This window comes from Sciurus vulgaris (assembly GCF_902686455.1).
Source record: "Sciurus vulgaris genome assembly, chromosome: 11".
Lineage (NCBI taxonomy): Eukaryota > Metazoa > Chordata > Mammalia > Rodentia > Sciuridae > Sciurus > Sciurus vulgaris.
In genome coordinates, this window is record NC_136472.1 from 120,912,559 (window position 1) to 120,931,767 (window position 19,209).

The window sequence follows — 19,209 nt, forward strand, 5'->3', positions numbered from 1 at the left end:
AAAGAGAAAGAAATGAGAAGAAAGAAAGAAAGAAAAGCCGAAAGCTAGAAAGAAAAGAAAGAAAGAAAGAAAGAAAGAAAGAAAGAAAGAAAGAAAGAAAGAAAGAAAGAAAGAAAGAAAGAAAGAAAGAAAGAAAGAAAGAAAGAAAGAAAGAAAGAAAGAAAGATCTGAATCTAGGATCAAGCACTTTAGGTTGGATGAGTCCCTTAATTTCTCTGCATCTCTGTTTCTTCATCTGTAACATGAAGGAACAACTCCTGACCACCCTCCTTGCCTAGGAAGTGGTGAGGATTAAATGAGAAAGTGTGGAAGTCTCTGCTTCTTAAGTGGCGAAGTGCAATGTGGACATAAGAAAGCTGTTCACCTGATCTGGCTCCCAGATCCATGCACCATGTGGTAAATGGCTTCCAAAGAAACAATATTCCTTGCTCCGTGCCTGACAGTTGCTGTTAGTACAGTACCTAGTGGAGGTCAGGATCAGGAGCCAGAGCCAAAGGGAACGTCCTGAAACAGGCTGGTTTTGAGACTGTCTTAGGAGCTTCCAGAGTTCACAGTGAGTGCTGGGTTCTGTGGGAAGTCTCCCTGCCTTGCCTCGGGAGAGCAGGCTATGAGGTGCAGCAGGGTTGTTCTTCTGCACCTTTCCATGAAAGCCACTGCGTGCAGAGAAAGGTGGTGTGTGTGGGGTGTAGGAGTGCAGGGACGGAAGGTGTTGCAGATACCCTTGCACCCTCCCCACCTCCTGTCATGTGTCACACACACTGCAGGCACTCTGAGCACAAAGAGCAGAACTGCTCCCTGACCTTAAAGACTGCCATTGGATAGGGGAGATGTGCATGCCCATAATTACAATTAGCAGTTGAGCAGCATCTAACAGTATGCTCAGGGCTATGGGAGGGCTGGGGTGGAGGTCACAATCTGCCGGAGGTAAGGATGCTCAAACAAGGCTTCTCTGAGAAGATCCTCTGAACTGAGTCCTCAGGAATGGCCAGTAGTCTCAGTACATAAGGCAGAAAGGGGGTTCCAGGAACAGGGGCAGCAGATACAAAAGCACAGAGGCATGAGAAAGCTCCTTGAGCTCAGGGGAAGGCCATGAGCAGATGGTGATTAGGAGGCAGGAAAGAGGCTGTGGAAGACACCAGGACCTAGTGGGGCCTTGGGTGCCATATTATGCCCAGGGCAACAGGAAGCACAGGGAGTGGCATGGAAAAGAGACAATGTTAAGGTACATTTAAGAAAAAGTATCAGCAAGTTACTGAAGTAGGAAAGAAGGCAGAAAAGGAAAAGAGAGGTTGAGGCTGTCTTCAGCTTCCTTCTAGAGGACCCACAATGATGAAAGCCACTGCATGCAGAGAAAGGTGACAATCATCCAAGGGGAGGAAAGCAGGAGAAACAAACTCGGGAGAGTGGGCAGAATGTGTTTGGCGTGGTTGAGTTGGGGTGGGGGTCCAGAGGGATATCCAAATGGCATTCTATATCATTCAGTTTTGCATCTGAACTCCTCTGCCCAAGTAGAATTTATTTTTTTCTTCCAACTGACGTGGAAGCATCTCAGGGACAGAGAGTAGGTCTTACTCATCATTGCCCCTGGAGGTGTCCCTCCCATCCTCACAGACCTACTGCTGGATGGCAATGTGCTGGACAGCCACAGGAGCACTCCATAGACTTGTTGATTGTGCTCCTTGTCCATAATGATATGTGACATCTCTTCTTTGATAGTGTGTCCAAGAACAGAATCTGGGAAAAGCATGTGTATCTCAGGGGCAGACACAACTGGTTTGAATCCTGGCTATGCCCTTTACTAACTGATACTGACCATCAAGAGGCCATTCACTTGACCTCTCTGTATTTGTGCTGTCCAATACAATAGCCACTACACTCCTGTGTATTTAGATAAAAATAAAATTTGAACTAAAAATTCAGTGACTCAATCACACTATACACAATTGCAGGGCTCTAAAACCACGTGGCACTGATGCAATATTGGCAAGTGCAGAAAACATTTCCGTCATGGCAGAAAGTTCTATTTGACAGTGCTGGGCTAAGATGCAGACAGGTATCACTTCCTGCCTCATGAGCGTGTGCCACCAAGATCCAAGTGTGTGAAGCACTGAGCACAATGGCTAGTGCACAGGAAAGCCTCAGCAACCACTGACTGTCATTACTCTGAGTGAATGAGAATAGCTGAGCCCCTAGAACGCAGCATCATTTATAAATTCTCTTGAGGATTTGGGGGCACAGGAGCCCTGTGAGTATGAGGAGAGGTGCTGAAGGGGCCACAGCATGCGGTTTAAGAATTTGGGGTTTCTCCAGAGAAAGAAGCATCTTAGGGACTTGAGTGACATGGAGATCTTGGAACAACTTCAGGGTGATGCCCTTACTGCGATGTCACTTACTCGTGATGTCACTGGGCTGGTTTGGATGTGCCTCTGGGTCCTGAGCTGTAGCAGATGGGCTGGAAACCCAGGGTGGGCAGGGTGGGGGGAATTCTTGCTCAGAAGTCCATCTGCATCATAATATGGGAAAGACTTGAAGCTCCTGTCCAGATGGCCCTAGCAATTTCTCTCCCAGAGAGTGAGCTGCTTGCTTCTCTGTGTGCTTTTGCTCCTCTCTTGTTCCCTGCATGTAAGTAAGTAAGATCCATTGCTGACCTGGAGTTAGCAGGTGGGGACAAGGGATCTAATGGCTTCTTGCTTTAGCTCCTCCAGAGCTGAGTTCAATGCCCACAGCTGGCAAAGGAGGGGGCAATGCTGCTCCCACACTGAGGTGTTGCTGAGAAGAACTCCCTTCTCAGGGGCCATCACAGAAGCCCTGCCTTCTCCACCACGTCCCTAGCCCTGTCTTGAGCAGGGCAATTCACCTGAGCCAAGAGACAGGAATTTTCCAAAGAGGATGCCTGTCGGTTCCCAACCCAATGGCAGTCCTGGCTGGACCCTGGATTACAGCCTCCACTGGGGAAAGGGAGAATATTCACTTTGAGTTGGGGAAGAGGGAGTGTGGTCAGGGAATTTGGGGGTAGCAGGAGCCCCAGGCAGGCTGGATTCTGGCCAGAGAGCTCTATCTGCTCCTCTCTCCAGCCCTGACTAATGCCCCTCTCACCTGGCGAACAAGGGGCTGCACCAGGTTGTCTTCAGGCCTCTTGAGGCTCCCAGTTTTGCCACAGCATGTGCAGGGTGGACTGGGGGAAGGTGGGTTGCTGTTTCCTACCAGCTGAAACCTGCAGAGTGACAGGAGGATCTGCTCATCCCCAGCCCCTCTGCACAGCCCTCTCCTCCCCACCGCCTCCTTTTTCTCCTCCCTAGTAGGATGAATTGAGGCAGTGTGGAGAAATCCGAATAACTAATCAGAGTCCTCATTAACCCCCTGCCAGGATGCTCAAACATTCACTTTGCTGTTTGTGAAGCAGGGAAAAAAAAAAAAAAAAAACTCCCTGCATTAAAATCGACGCGTTATTAATCCCTGTGCTCCTGACCTGGCGAGCCCCTCCACAATCCTGCCTGAGGCCCAGCGGCATGGAGTTTGCTACCCCAGGCACTTGGACTTTCTATTATTTATTGGTCCAGCACAGAGAGGCCTCCACACCAGGAGCAGGTTTGGAGCCAGCACAGGGGCAGCTGTTTTGTTTTTTCCCCTGGCCAGAGGCTGCCTGAGGCTCTCTGCTCAGGCTCACATGGGGTTCAGTGGCCAGGCTACTGCTGTGCTGGGGTTGGGGGCCAGACTGAGTGAATAGCAGGAACGCCAGCGTGTCTCTCTCCAGTCCTGAGAGGGTGAGTAGACCCTGCTGCCCCCTTCAGATGAGTCAGCCAAGAGCTGTAGCTTCTCAGTCCAGTGGCGGACTGGGCTTAGAAAATCTCAGTATTGAGCCCAAGAGCTAACTTTCAGCACACCTGGGGCCACAGTGCCCCTAGTGGCCTCCCTGGAACTACCCCCCACCCAAGGCTTAAAGCTCTTCTCTGGCTCTGCACCCCAGGCAGATGCCCCCACATTGTAGATTCTCTGCCTAAGAGCAGGAATCCACAGTCTTCATTATGCACCTGCCCTGGTTTCCAGAACTGTGGTGTTAAGACACATAAAGCACAGACCCTCTTCTTAAGGAGACTGTATTGAAGTGGGGACGAGATATCCACATAGAGAAGACACTAATATGACAGTAAGTAAGGAAAGGAAAGAAGGGAGAAAGATAGGAAAGGAGGAAGGAGGGAGGGAGGAAGGGTCTTGGTCCATTTTCTGCTGCAACAGTGAAATACCATGGACTGTGTACTTCATAAAAATAGAAGTTTACTTGTCTCACTGTTCTAGAGTTTGGAAAACCCAAGAAAGAGAGTCCCATCTGGTGAGGACCTTCTTGCTGTGGTATAACATGGTAGAAGGGCCAGTGAACACAATGGAGACAGAGAAAAATCAGTGGTGTTGCCTGTTTGAGGGACCAAAGACCCTGGTGGCTGGAGGGCAAAGAGTAAGACGGGTGAGATTGGAGAGATGGATAGGGCCAGACTGCATCTGAACTTTGAGGCCATCTGAAGGATTTGGGTGCCGATCTCAAGAGGAATGGGAAACCAGTGATGTGTTAGAAGGTATGGGGGTGTAGTAGAATGAGATTTGCACTTCAAAAAGATATCTCAGGCAGTTTAGTAGAGAACAAATGGGCAGTGCCAAGAATGTTAAATGGGTCATCTGTCCCTTGCTATTTCCTATCTCCCACTTTAGTGAGCTGAAGTCTATAGAATGTGCTGGGGGCTTAAGAAGGGAGATACATATCTAAATTCTGATCACCCATATCCAGACTCAGCTAAGAACTCAAAAAATAAACCATCATCCTTGAATTGGCACCTCTCCTTTCCTAACATGGCAGGCTGTCATTACCACTTTAGCCATTATAAGTCCAGCATTTTGAGGCATAGGGGACCCTAGAGAACAAGGGATGTGTCCCAGTCCCTGTGAGACCAGGTGCCAGGAGAGTGCAGCAGCTGAGAGAATGGATTGCAGGGCTGGGTGAAGGAGATGGTGGGCTGCAGGGGAGCAGGGAAGCAGAAAGGTGGGGTTATCCCAGGTGCACCTCACACATCGGTGCAATCCAGACGTGTAAGTGCAATGGCAGAAACACAGCACACAACCTCCATGGCTGCAAGCTCCTCCTTTATAGTGAGGCAATGGCTCCTCTGCTCTTCCTTATTCCACCTTGCTGGTCATGTAATAGGCAAGAGCTCTACCACTGAGCTGCATTCCCAGTTCTTTTTATTTTATTTTGAGAGAGGGTCAAAATCACCCACGTTGACCTTGAACTTGCAATTCTTCTGCCTCGGCCTCCTGAGTAACTAAGTAACACAGTCCTGCATCACCATGCCCAACTCTGTCTTGCTACTCTTAAAGAAAGTGTTTGTGTCTAGTTTAGACTTCCTTCTTTTACTTCATCAAGATTTTTTTTTGGGGGGTGGGGTACCAGGGATTGAACCCAAGAGTACTTAACCACTGAGCTACATCTCCAGCCCTTTTTAATTTTTTATTTAGAGATAGGGTCTCACTAAGTTGCTTAAAACCTGGTTAAGTTGCTGAGACTAACTTCAAACCTGTGATCCTCCTGCCTCAGCCTCCTGAGTCACTGTGATTACAGGTGTGACCCACCACACCTGACTATTTGAGCAATTATTAATTGAGCATATTCTCTGTACAAGGACACTCTGAAAGTCCAAAACTCCCTCCACTGTCCTTGCCTTTCAGCATGCTACCTTCTAAGGGAAGCTGGGGATGTAAACATTTCATCCCTAGAAGGCAGAATGAAATTGGTACTCAGTGTAAGGTGACCATATGACCTGTTTTGCCAGGGACAGTCTCAGTTGAAACCTGTAGTCACTGTGTAATTAGTAATCATGCTCTCTTTCACTCTCAAAATTATTCCAGTGTGGGTGATAAATTATGTGGTCACTCTAACAGTGTGCATGGCTATTAAGAGCAATTCTTTGTAGGAATTCAGGAGGCATCTCAGAATAAGTAATGTTTGAGCTGAGTCCTTGAGGAATGAGCTGCATTTTAGCTAGAGAATGGAGAGAGGGCACCTGAAGTAGCAACAAGCGAAGTGGGGGAACTGGGGTGTGGGGTCCATATAGAAGAGGTGGGTAGCTGATCTGTAATCTAGACCAGAGTCAGCAAGCTTCTGTAAAGGTCCAGACTAAATACTTCAGGTTTTGTGTTGCACTGTTCAACTTATCCACTATAGTAAAGAATGGTCACAGACAATTGTCAACAAATGGGTGTGACTGTGTTCCAATAAAACTTTATTTACAAAAACAGCTGAAGTTTTGACCCCTAAGTATATGCCTAATAGAGCAAAATACTTCAGGTTGGGTGATTTATAAACAACGGGAATGTATTTCTCACAGCTCTGGAGTCTGGGAAGTCCAAGAACATGGCATCAGCAGATTTAGTGTCTTGTGAGGATTTCTCCCCCATCAACGGTGGCTTCTATGTATCCTCACATGGTGAAAGTGCCAGGGAGCCCCCTTCAACCTCTTATAAGGGTACTAATGCCATTCATGAGGACAGAGCCTTCATGACTTAATCACTTCTCGAAAAGCAACATCTCTTCACACCACTACAATGGGGATTGGGTTTCAACATTAATTTTGGAGGGGCACATTCAGATCATGGCAGTGTAATTTGCTACCCCTTGGTACTTGAAGGAGGATCCTAAGAGATAAACCTTGGAAGTTAGGCAGGAGACACATCATGGAAGTTCTTAACTATGTCTGCTAAAAATGTTATCTTATTTAAAAAAAATTTTTTTGTGAATAAAAATGGATCATCCGAGGTTCTAAGATTTATTGTTGGGGTACTGGAGAAAAGTGGGAAGCCACAATAAGGCCTGAGCCCTCTCTTGGAGGCAAGTTCATCCTTCCAGAATCTTCCCTATTTTTCTATACTCCCCTCCCATACCCGTGTCTCTCAGTCATTCTAAGGGTACCAAGAAACCTCAACCTCTCTTAAGAATACACAGTGACAAGGAACTGTCTTCTGCCTTTTCCATGGTTTGAAGGCAATTAATGACCCCCTTGCTCTGTGCGCCCCAACCAGGGCCAGTCTCCTCCATGAAAAGGTTTAACAACCTAACAGATCCTCGGCTTCTTTCCTCCTAGAACTCCCCATGGTCTCTGGTGCCTCTGGTGCTTAAACATTGTAGTGGAAGCTTGGCTGCAGAGTTGGAAGAGGAAGCAGTTAGTCATCTGCTGCCACCATTGTGGCCCCCAAGCCCTTCAGAATGAGCAGGCACTTTTCCATTGAACATCTCAATAGGTCAACTTAAGATTCCCCCTACACTGCAGAAAACCCAGCTCCCCAAGATTCTAGGACAGGAAGGGTGCTTGCATTTATTCCCCTAGTCACATCTTCCCCCAAGATCCTGTCCCAAGAAAACGTTCCACCCGCCTTTCGCTGTCTGTTCTGTGGGGCCTCCTTCATTCTTCCCGGGTGACTTTCCCCATTTGTGGATGTGTCCCTTCTCTTTCTGCCACAGAGTTGTGGCATGTGTATATGTTTACTGAAAACATGAAACAGACTCTTCCAAGACTTACATAGGCACAAAATTTAAGGGGACACCCAAAAACTTAGTAATCAAGTAAAATAATATTGTAATGCAAGTTTTTAAAGATAAAAATTAATAACGAAATACATGATATGAAAAATAAGAAATTGTTAAATTTTTTGATTGATGAACAATAATTGTACATATTTTAGGGCACAATGTAATCTTTCTTTCCCTTCCTTCCTCTCTCTCTCTCTGTCTCTCTCTTTCTCTCTCTCTCTCTCTCTCTCTCTCTCTTTCTTCTTTCCCAGGTATTAAACCCAGAGGCACTTTACCACTGAGCTACATCCTCAGCCCTTTTATTTTTTATGTTGAGACAGGGTCCTGCTAAGTTGCTTAGGGCCTCAGCCTCCTGAACCACTGGGATTACAAGCACACACCACCATGCCTGGCTGACATTGTGCATTTTATTTATATATCTTGGTTATTATCGCTAATGTTCCTCACCCCCACTGTCACCAGAATGCAAGCCTTCAGAATGTTGAGATTTTGATCACGTCTGTTCACAATTGTGAACAGTTCTGGGCACATAGCAGGCACTAAATAAACATCTGTAGAATGAGTGAATAACAATTTAATTCTCTCTTCTTTCATCTTTCCCCTTTCAGATTGGGCCTCTCCTTTAATAGCCAAAAGAGGGTTAAATCTTCTTCTTTCTTTTAAGAAAGAGCCATCTGTTCTGTACCTCTTCCCTAGACCATGTGAAAAGCCAGCAGAAGGTTTTAAATTAGTTATTATTTAACAAGTCTGACATAGGCAATAGGAAAAAATATTTTTCAGTGGAAACTCCAGGGTTTTGGGGTTGTATTGTGTCATTTGTGTTTTGAATAGGGAGTGATTTCATGTCAACTTGAATCAATAGTGATTATTTTTGTGACCTTAACCAAGGCACTTGAGTCTCCATTTTGATTATTCTGTCTGTATAATGGGTGGATTAATTCCAGTACTACCAAACTTCACAGTTACTGTGAATAAAATAAAAACCTAATGGATGTGGCTGGGCATGCTTTGGGATGTAAAAGTCCTCTCATAGACTCAGAGGCATATAAAGTTTTATTAACACTGGGCAAGGTGGACTCTGATGTAGACCTTGGTAAAAGTGACCATTCACTTCTAGCCTTCTCATTTTATAAATGGGAAAACTGAGGCCCAGAGCTGTGAGGTATTGACACAAGGGAGCTGTGGATGGAAGCCAGTTGTCCTGACTCCCAGTGTAGTTTTGGGCCTTTCTAAGTTTTCAGGTGCTGATAAGAACAGGGATCCTGGGCTCTGCCATGAACCCTAGTCAAAATCTCCCAGGCTGGAAGGCAGTCCTGACATTCAGGTATCCTTGCAAATCCCAAACAGCCTGAGGCAGGAGGCATGTTAAATGAAATCCTTTTACCATCACCATCCCTTCCAATTCTGAGATCCATTTCTGAGTGGCATCTGAATGAGAATTTTATAGACATTTCATTTCCCTTCCTTGCGATCCTTCCTTTGCTGTCCTCAGGAGCCGGCACAGGGTGTAAATCTTCCTGAGTGGGAGCTGTGCCTTGGGCGGCAGGTCATCAGATTGGCACCATCTCCATGTGAATGAAGTGTGATCAACAGGAGGGAGCAGGGTCCTGAGAAGGGCAGGAGGCACAGAAAGATGAATTTCTTCAATGCCCTGCTTCCTGTGCATTCCTTAATGACTGAAATTTACACGTGTGGGGGGAAATTGCAATTTCCCCTGGAAGGCATGGAAGGGAAAGTCAGGGCCATCAGACTGTTTTGCAAGTGGGCGTGTCCCTGGGCCTGGTATCCATCTGACTTGGAATCTCTGGTTTCTTACTGTGTGTGGCCTTGACCATGAACATGAATTGGAAACTGTGCCTTTGTGTGTCTGTGATAGTGTTTCTGGGATTATGTGTGTGTGTTGTCCTCACTCTGTCTTTGTGACTATATATAGATCAATGTGAGTTTCTTTAAAAAATATATATTTCTCATTTCCTGCATAAATTACTTCATGTAAAAGGCCATCCAGAGCTCAATTCCTAGCATCCCTTTTCAATAAAGCAATATTATCAGAGCCTGGTCCCAAAACTAGTCCCAGGAGAGGCTTTTCCTAGATTCTTTGTCAAATGAAATGTCACCGACTCACCAGATGATGAGAAGAAAAATTCTTCTTGTTTATTTCCCAAGTGAGGCAGAACAGAAGCAGCTCAGCCTCTTGACATCTCCTCTCTGGCTAGTTGAGCAGGTGGGCAGATGGGCAGGTGGGCAAATGCCAGGGAGCTGAGCCAAGGAGGCCACAATAAAACTCCTGGATTCTGCTCTCTTACTTCAGTCCTCAATTAGCTTTGTGATTGTGGACACGTCACTTAACTTTTCTAACCTCAGTTTTCCCTTTTGCAAAGTGGGACTAATCATACCTATTTCATAGGATTGTTGTAAGAATCAATACTAAATTAGATAAGAGAGTTCCTTGTAAAGGAGCACACGTGCAGTGTGTCATATGCCTTGCATGTCCTCTGCTATACATTTGCTTACCCCTTCATCAAACAATTATTTATTGAACATCTAAAACATACAAAATACAAAATACATATTAAGCTCTGGGGAGATGTATGGGTTTGAGATTCCATCTAGGATTTTATAATCTAGTGGGGTAGACAGACTGTACTTGGACAATCACAGTTTGGTGGAATAAGTGCTAAGAGAAATGCGCTGCTCTAAGCTGCCAGGATCATCCTATAGCTACCATGCAGAGGGAAGAGCAGGGTTGCAGAGAGAGGGCTTAGAAGAGTGCTGCTGAGCTAGGTGTGACAGTGGAGATGGAGGGGAGGGAAAGGTAGCTCACAGCAGCTGGGGTGGGGACAGAAAAAGAACAGTTAGTTGGTACCAGGATGCACTTACGTCTTCTGCTTCTGGCTGTCTTGGGATCCCCTGTCATCCAGCAGCCTAGTTGGAGGAGGGAGCAGGGGCTCAGAGGTTGGAAGGTCTGATTGCTGGGGAAAGGAATGGCAGGGAAGAGTGGGAGGAGCCTGGGGTAAGGAAGGTAGGAACAAGCAGGGCTCTGCATATTTTCAATAGCAAAGTCTTCTGATGGGGTTGAAGTTTTCCCCAAGAAAGAAAATCCTGCTGGGCAAGTAAAAGGACTTCTTCCAAGTAGGGGGCTGATTTAGGCTGAGCTAAAAGGCACATTTACTTTCCATGATAGATTCCTGATCACCATTCTCTCCCCTTAGCCTGTTTCTCCAGACAGAATCTTTGTGTCTCATCATACTATGGCTGGATCTTTTGACTGCTTTGGCATTCCTGCTTATCCATTCCCCCATTTTGTCAACACATGGAACCTGAGGCTAGGCCACAGATGTTAGTACAAAGTGGGAGTACCCAGTCCTTGCTCTCCGGAAGCTTGGAGCTTCATGGAAGGACACATATAGAAAAAGAGGGTCATAACTGAGTGATGCAGCCCATAGTTCATGGCCAAGAACTTTGGACTTTATTATAGAAGTATGGTCCCAATTATTGTGGGATCAGAAAGGAGGGAGTGACTACCCTATATGGGGAAGGGTCTGTTAGAAAAAACTTTGGAGAGCTGAAGGATGAGCAGGATTTCACTACATAACATCTAAACATATGATTACTACAATCATTACCATTATCTTGTATGACAGTAGTCACCATTTATTGAAGACTTAGTCTATGTCACTGCAGAGCCCTTTGCTATATGCTAAGCATATCATGTATGTGATGCAAAGTCAGAGAATCTTGAGAAACATCATGTAAGTTAGGAATTACTGTTCCAATCTCACAGAAATAGGAAAACAAATTCTATAAGACATACAGGTCACACAGTGAGGAAGACAGGGACCTAGTGTTCGAATCCAAGTTTAATTGACCTCACTTCCCTATGCCAATTCACCAAGTCACTAATATTTAGTGCAGGAAGCATCTGATAAAATCCACAGTGCAGTCAAAAGCTCTCAACTCAGGAACATATTGAAACAGAGAGAAGTACAAGGTCTTTGGCGATGAATAATAATAACTAAGGAGGCAAACTCTCAACTCAACTGATTCAGCATTGATCTGACTCCTCTCCACGTGACAAGAATGATACTTCCGACGATCTACATGAGCATAGAACAAATCTAGTATGTGTGGAGGAACAGGAGAAATAAAAAGACAGGTCTTATCTCAAAAGTTTGTAATATGTTGGGCTGGTGTTGTGGCTCAGTGGTAGAACACTTGCCTTGCATGTGTGAGGCACTAGGTTTGATCCTCACACCTCATAAAAGAACAATAAACAAAATAAAGTTATTGTGTTTATCTACAACTAAATTTTTTTTTTTTTTTTAAGTTTGTGGTAGGGGCTGGGGAGATAGCTCAGTTGGTAAAGTGCTTGCCTTACAAGCACAAGGCCATGGGTTTGATTCCCAGCACCCCCACCCCCCCCAAAAAAAGTTTATGATAACATTGAGGAGATTTAGTTTAACACAAAGAGCAGAAGATCAGAAAATGGAGTAAGATTAAGGACCATCATAGTGGGGAGAGTGTGAGAGGAAGATCTTGCAGCTGCAGAGAGGTGGCCTTTGTGGGTAGGATAGGAGCCGGATGCACAGAGGAAAGGGGAGCACAAGGCCATCCAGAGGGGCAACAGAGAGCTCAGACATGGTGTATGCTTAGTGTTGGGACCATGGCAGCCTGGCATGGCTGGAGAAAAGGTTTAGATTAGAAAGTAGCAGGGGATTGGGTAAGAGAGGTAGGTTCAGGCTGATTAGGAAGAAGAATGGAGGTGAAGAAATTTTTGGATTTTTGTCTTCTGAGGTCCTGGCAAGCCATTTTAGACTTTTATGTAGAAGACAAACAGTTTAAACCAGGCTGTGTGTTAATTAGCTTTTAAGGAGCCCCTTTCCTCCTAGAGGATTGGAGCCTGGGCTCTGGGAGGTCAGTTTTGCTGTCCTGGTGAAATTCTATGCTTTCCTAGGGATGATGGTTGAGTTCAATAGCTGATCAAGAGTCATCAGAGAACAGGATGGAAGAGTGTCTCACTGCCAGGCCCAGCTTCTGTTTACTGATGACGATGATGAAGGTCAATGATGACCATGTTGATGAAACAGAGTTCAGACAGACTGGTGGAGGATTTTGTCCAAGGTCATAGAGCACAGCTTGTGGCAAAGCGGGTACTAACCAACGCGCCTCCTTAGCTCACTCACCCCAGCAAGGGCGTGAGAGGAGGCTTAGGACTCTCGCAGATGCCCAGCATTGGAGAAGTGGCCTGGAGAGTCCTTAGAAGAAAACTGCATTGCCATCGCTATGTTTATGGACAAAGAGATCCTTGGGTGGGCTCCAGAGTGAGAACAGCTTCTTCCAAGGCCCTTGGGCCAATTGGGACAAAGACCTTGGCAGTTTTTGCTCCTGGGGAAGATACCAGGTTGGGGCAACTTTCCTAAAGTTGTTTGGGCCGTAAGTGGTTTGGGCCTCTGGCCACAGATTCTAGAAACTCAGTCTTCATGGCTGTCCTACACATCTGTGAAAGGTCTAAGTGCATGTGGCCAAGCAGGCAAAGGCATTCTTTAGGGAAGCCTGCCCAGCCCATCAGAGGGTGCCCAGGAAAATGAACTTGGACAGGCAGGGAGGGGCCTGATCCAAGCTAAAGAGTTAAGAGTGGAGCCCCTCCATTTCTTGGGTGGAAGTAGGGACAAAAGGGACTTCATCTTCAATCTGAAGATCCTGCTTCTTTCTTGTCCCCTGAAACATCTGGGTTATCCCATCAGGTCACTCAGGACCTGGTCCTTCTGTCTGCCTCCAATGACCTGGCCCTGCCTATCAGTCTGTCAAGTAGACTCAAGTCTAGCCCCAGGACAGGGCAGCATTGTTGAAGGCTTCCTGTTAGCCTCTCAGAGGAGAAGGACTTCGTATGGTGGTGGAGTCTCCCCCCACCCCCACCCCTGTCTAAAAAGGAGCACCCAGGCTTCCCTCTTCCAGAGCACTGAGTAGGAAGGACAGACGTCACCCATCGGCAGTCCCCCGACTCCCACCAATCCCGGACTGTCTTTCATTCTCCTCTGTGCTTCTGACATGTGCGTTGCCCTCCTTATGCTCAGAGGAGTCGCTGGCAGTGACAGAAAGGAGATTAGAGGCTGTATTTCTGCGTTGAAGCTTTCTCCAGGCTGTAAGGAAACAAGTGGAACTTGCTAGATGTCAGTTCTGGGAAAGGAGAAATCTATGTATATTGTAGCCCTGAAGCAGCGCCCTGCGTGGGGGCATGCTGGTGTCACCTCTGATCGTCCTTCCTCTTACTAATGTGCATTTTATTAATCCCTGAGTGAGAAGCGGGTTGGTTTCTCTTCCCTAACACTGGTGTGATTCCTCTCTGAGGAGTCCCAGCTCTTCCATGCTGTCTCAGGGGTGAGAGCCGGCAGAAGTGCCGTCAGAGCAGAAAGTCAGGGCATAGGGCTGAAGCAGGACAGCAAAAGGGAGTTCCAGCCCCTTAGAGCCACAAAGAGCAAGACAAGAGACACAGGCTGAAGGACAAAGGAAGCAGACAGGGCTTCCTCCCTTCCCAATCCCTGTCACTGGCCCTTGCCATTGCAGACTTCAGCAAAGGAGGGAATGGAGGGGCCAACAAGCAGCATGATGTGCATATGGCAGGTGACAATGATTTCCTTTCCATCCATCTCCCCAACTCAACTGTGAGCACCTTGAGGACAGGGAGAGAGAAAGAGAGAAGGTGTGTGTGTGTGTGTGTGTGTGTGTGTGTGTGTGTGTGAGAGAGAGAGAGAGAGAGAGAGAGAGAGAGATCTTTGGATCCTTAGGCTCTGGTACGTAGTAGATTCTTCATACACTAGGGCTAAATTGAGGCTGTTTGCACCTTTCCAGAAGAGAGGAGGCGGGGAATGGTAGAATGCCACCCCAAAACATCTCTCTCATCTGCCATATTTCCAAACAGCCAGAAAGCCAGGTAGGGGAGGCTGACCTTAGCAAAGCTCCTAGGAATGGCCCACCTGCCCTCAGGGCACACCCACCTCTGCCTTTCCCTTCAGGGAGCCCAACATTGCTTTAGCACTCACAACTGCAAGTACTGTCTTTGGATTGGTAAGAAATACAAGAACAAAGAGAATGGGGAAGGTTGGAAGAACAAAATATCTAATCAGAAGATACACCAGCTTGGTGGCAGTCTTCCTAGGCAAATTCTGAACTTGACTTTCCTAAACCTTGTTATCCACATCTACAAAATGGAAACAACTGCCTGGCAAGGAAAAAGGCATTTCTCATATGCTCCTAATAGGATATAAATGGGTGTGATCTTCTCGCAAGTAATTTGTAAAAATTCCTTAAAATGAACATACCTTTGGACTTGGCAAGTTCACATCTAAAAACTTACCCTAGAAAAATGATCAAGCCTGGAGCAAAAATCAGCTACAAGAATGGTTATTATTGACTTATAATAGCCCAAACTGGAAACAAAGCAATGTATGATGAATATTTGGCTACTTAGAGTATATCCATAAACGCAATGCCACACAGCCATTAAAATTATAATATATATTTCCCTCACGTGAAAATTATTTATGGTATGTTGCCAAATATGAAAGGTTAGTTACTGAACACTATAGTACAGCACTATTTTTAAGAGTCTTACTCCAAATGTTAACTGTGGTTATCTTCATACTGTAGTATTACAACTAACTTAACTTTTCTCCTCTTGTTAATCTATTCTCTACAATAAGCATGTTTTGTGTGTGTGTGTGTGTGTGTGTGTGTGTGTGTGTGTGTGTGTGGTGCTGGGGATTGAACTCAGGGCCTTGTGCTTGCAAGGCAAGCACTCTACCAACTGAGCTATCTCCCCAGCCCAAGCATGTTATTTTTTAAAGGTACTAAAAATTATTATGTTAAAATGCCTCTTTTTAAAGTTTAAGAATTAAAGAAGATGTTATACATGAACAGGTGCTTTGTAAACTAAAAAATTATACAGAGATCTGAGATTAGGGATTCTGCCCATTAGGAGCTTATAGTTCGGAAAGGGATGACAGACACATAAGATTAACCAGGGCATGAGATGGAGCACGGCAAGAACTTTCAGAGGTCAAACAGCATGTTACTTGGAAACACAGAGAAGGAAAAATTCCTTCTGGTTATAGAGGAAGCTGCCAGACTGTTTGAGTTGAATACTGAAGAACGACTGGGGTCTTATCAGGTAGAAATAGAGAGTTGGAGCAGGCTGAGCAGCAGAGAGTTGTGGGACAGGTGTGGAGAGTGGTTGTGTTTGGATGATGGGTAGGGAGCCTCCTGGCACAGGGTGGAAGATGAATCTGAAAGGTAACCACAGGCGCTCAGAAGGACGCACTTGGTCTAATACAGTCAAGCGCCCTTTAAGAGCAAGGAGGCACGGAAAATCCTGGAGCCCACTGTGACCCAGCAGTAAGTCCATGAAGGACAGTGAGTACTCACTGCTGGGCTGGCCATGCCTGGTATGTTTGGGTGAGCGCGGATGATGTCACCTGCCTGGGAAGCTCAGTCTGGAAGCCACCAAGTGAAGATGTGCTGGAAGGCTGATGGTGGGGAGAAAGAGGCTCTGGGGCCACCACACCAGGGAGGAGCTCCCTCTCCAGATTGTGCCATTAGGAATGGAAAGTAGAAAAGATGATCTTCAACCCTGCTAGAAAGGGATGAGAAGTGATGGTGAAATTAGAAGTAAAAATTAGGTGGGGCGTGGAGGAGGGAAGAGTCAGACACCTCTCCTAGGTTTACAGTCTGTACCCTGCCATCCTGGCTCCAGGCACAGCCTCCTTGGAGTCAAATTAGCAACTGGTCCACAAGGAAAAGTTGGTGATACTCTTAGGGAAAAGTCCAGCCAGACCTTATTGACAGGGCTGACCAACCAACCTCCATATGCAGCGAGTCCTCACAGAGTTCACAGACAAGGGAGGAGGAGCAGAATGCAGGGAGTGAAACAGAAGTAATTTGGCACTTACAGTGCCCACTCTCTCCATTGGTCCTGATCTGTTTGGTTTCTACACATGGCCAAAGCAGGCAGTCCCTGGAGGGACTGTAAGTATGTCTCAACATCCTTCATCTCCTCTTGGGAGGAGTTTGGGGTGTGGCAAAGGGAAGGGGGGTTTCTTTGAATCCAGAGAGCATTCGTTAATGGAAATGCATGAGCTCCCCTCTCTACCCTTGGAGCTGCTCTCAGTACGTCCCATCCTTCTAGAACACCCCAGCTTCCTATCTTCTGAGACTGGGAATTCAAAACTTCCTTAGGATTCTGGATACTATCTCACTACCACCTTCACCTCCCTAGCAGCGTGTGCACTTGTGTGTGTGCATACACACACACACACACACACACACACACACACACACACACACACACACACAGGGTGGGAAAGCCTTGTTGCCCAGGCAGATGTCTACATTTCCATTTCCCAACTGCAGCTCCCAGTGTGGGCTACGGCTTTGCTCCTCCTGTTGTCATGTCACTAGTTAATTACATTCTTTACTGAGGTGCAAATGTGTTTTTACAGGGAGACTAAGATGGTGTTAACTAGGAAGGAACTGTTAATGTTAAAGATGCATTTGCCTCTGGTGAAGGACTGGGATTCTGGGCTGGAGGTGCTGCCCACTGCTGCCCTCAAAGTATAGTCCGGGTCCCAGATTAGCTCCCCACTCCAGTGACCCTGCCATCCTGGCTCCAAGCACAGCCTCTTTGGAGACAAATTAGCAACTGGTCCACAAGGAAAAGTTGGTGATACTCTGAGGGAAAAGTCCAGCCAGACCTATATGACAGGGCTGACCAACCAACCTCCATATGCAAAGCACCTTGGTTGAGTACAATTATTGAGAAACAAAATTAAATCACTTTAATCTAAAACTAAGTAAGTTGTGCAGCTAAAGCTACTTTGGGGCCTCAGCTCATCCTCTACTTCTTCTGGCCAATTCCTCTCTGCCACCCTCAAGCACCCTTCCTACCCACAATGCACCTCACCACTCTCCCTCCAAACCCCCAGCCAAAGCCTGCCATTCATCGTGTAGATCGCAAGCTCATCTGCATACCTGAAAGAGCTATCACTGCTACCCCTTCCTCTGAGTTCCACTAGAGTCTGCTGGTCTTCCCAGTGCTGCCCGCAGCTGGGGGAGAGGGCTGCAGGTACTCTGGTGTCAGGAACCCAGACCAGCAAGAGGTACTCATAACTGACACAGTTTGGGCCCCCAGATGACTGGGGATGGGAGTGGGTCTCAGCAATCATGCTAAAGAAAGAGTTGAAAGGTTAATATGGTAGAGGAAATAGAATCTATTCCTTTTGGAATATAACACATCCCAGGAGAAGGAGAAGAGTCAGTCAGTAGAGCCCAGAGTTCTCTGTTTTCTGAGGCCCCTGCTGAGAAGTGCTCTGCCTTGCTTGTAGGTGCTCTGGCTCTAGCTGACAGGAAGCATTTCTGGTCCAGCTGGAAGTGAAGAGGAGGGAAGTGAGCCTCCTGCACACCATCCCAGAGGCTGCGGGATCACCCAACAGTAAGAATTGCTTTTCTCTCCTTTAACACATAAATTAAATCCCCCAGGCTGATTTTTTTTTTTTTTTTTTTTTCTTTCTGAAAGCTGCTAGGACCAGTTGATCACCTGAGCTGACACTTAGCATGGACAACATTTGGCTATAAATTGCTGTACTTTTTTTTCATATCCTTGTGTTTTACCTTTTTAGCTCCTTGAGGACGAGGGCCAGCCCTCCTCCCTGTACACTCTGCTCTTCTGCAAGTTCCATGAGTTGTTGGTACAGATGGATGGGGTATTGCTTACATCCATGATGATGATCACGTTCGTACAACTCTCCAGAGCAAGTGTTACCCCCTGAATGTTGCTGAGTGTGCCAGTGAAAAACACAATTCCTGGCCCCCACAGTCAGATTCTGGTTCTGAGAGTCAGATGAAGACCCATGGATCTTTACTCCAAGCCCAAGCAGGGTTTTTTTGTTTTTGCTTTTGTTTTCATGATCCTGGGGATTGAACCCTAGAATGCTACCACTGAGCTATATCTCCAGCCCTTTTAAATTTTTATTTTCAGTTAGGATCTTGTTAAGTTGCCCAGACTAAACTCAAACTTCTAATCCTCCTGCCTCAGCCTCCCTGATGTCTGGGATTACTGGTATACCACTGTGCCTGGCAACCCCAAGTGTTTTTGATGAACACTGAACAAATCATACCATTTATTTCTGATGAACTTGGAGAAATAGTTCCTTAGAATGTATTAAGTATTTTGAGTAGAGAACCTCATTTGATGCTTTTATTTGTTAAGATTTCTTTCTTTCTTTTTGGTTGTTTGGTTTTCTTAATCCCCTTAAGGAACTTCATGATCTCACAGATTTACATATCAGTTAGTCAGAGATTTGGAAACCTAGTTTGGATAACTGGGTTTTCAGTATGTCTTGATAAGGGCAGGATCTGTTATGGTGAGATTGGGCTCCCAACTCCAAAGGATCCTGCCCAGGATTTTCTAAGTTTCCCTGTTGCCTGAGGGCCATCATGACCTTATAGTTCATCAGCCTTCCTTTTGGGGGCAGTAATCAATGCTAAATTCCATCACTAAAGCAGGTTTCCCTGGGAGAGGAAGAGAGAGAGCTAGCCACAGAGATGAATGTTCCGGGGTCCAGCTCCCCAAGCAGGTAGTTAGT

At 46.2% G+C, this 19,209-nt stretch overlaps 1 protein-coding gene across 12 annotated transcripts in view; it reads left to right on the forward strand.

The window, feature by feature from the left end:
- PKNOX2 (PBX/knotted 1 homeobox 2) overlaps positions 1 to 19,209 on the forward strand; it is a 269,434-nt gene that overhangs the window by 146,286 nt on the left and 103,939 nt on the right. For 8 of the 12 annotated variants that reach the window (XM_079102832.1, XM_079102838.1, XM_079102837.1 and 5 more), the window contains one exon: positions 17,950 to 18,056. The exons of the other annotated variants lie outside the window; for them this stretch is intronic. The gene's annotated coding sequence lies outside the window, so the exon portion shown is untranslated. The remainder of the gene's footprint in view (positions 1 to 17,949; positions 18,057 to 19,209) is intronic. 12 annotated transcript variants of the gene reach the window in all.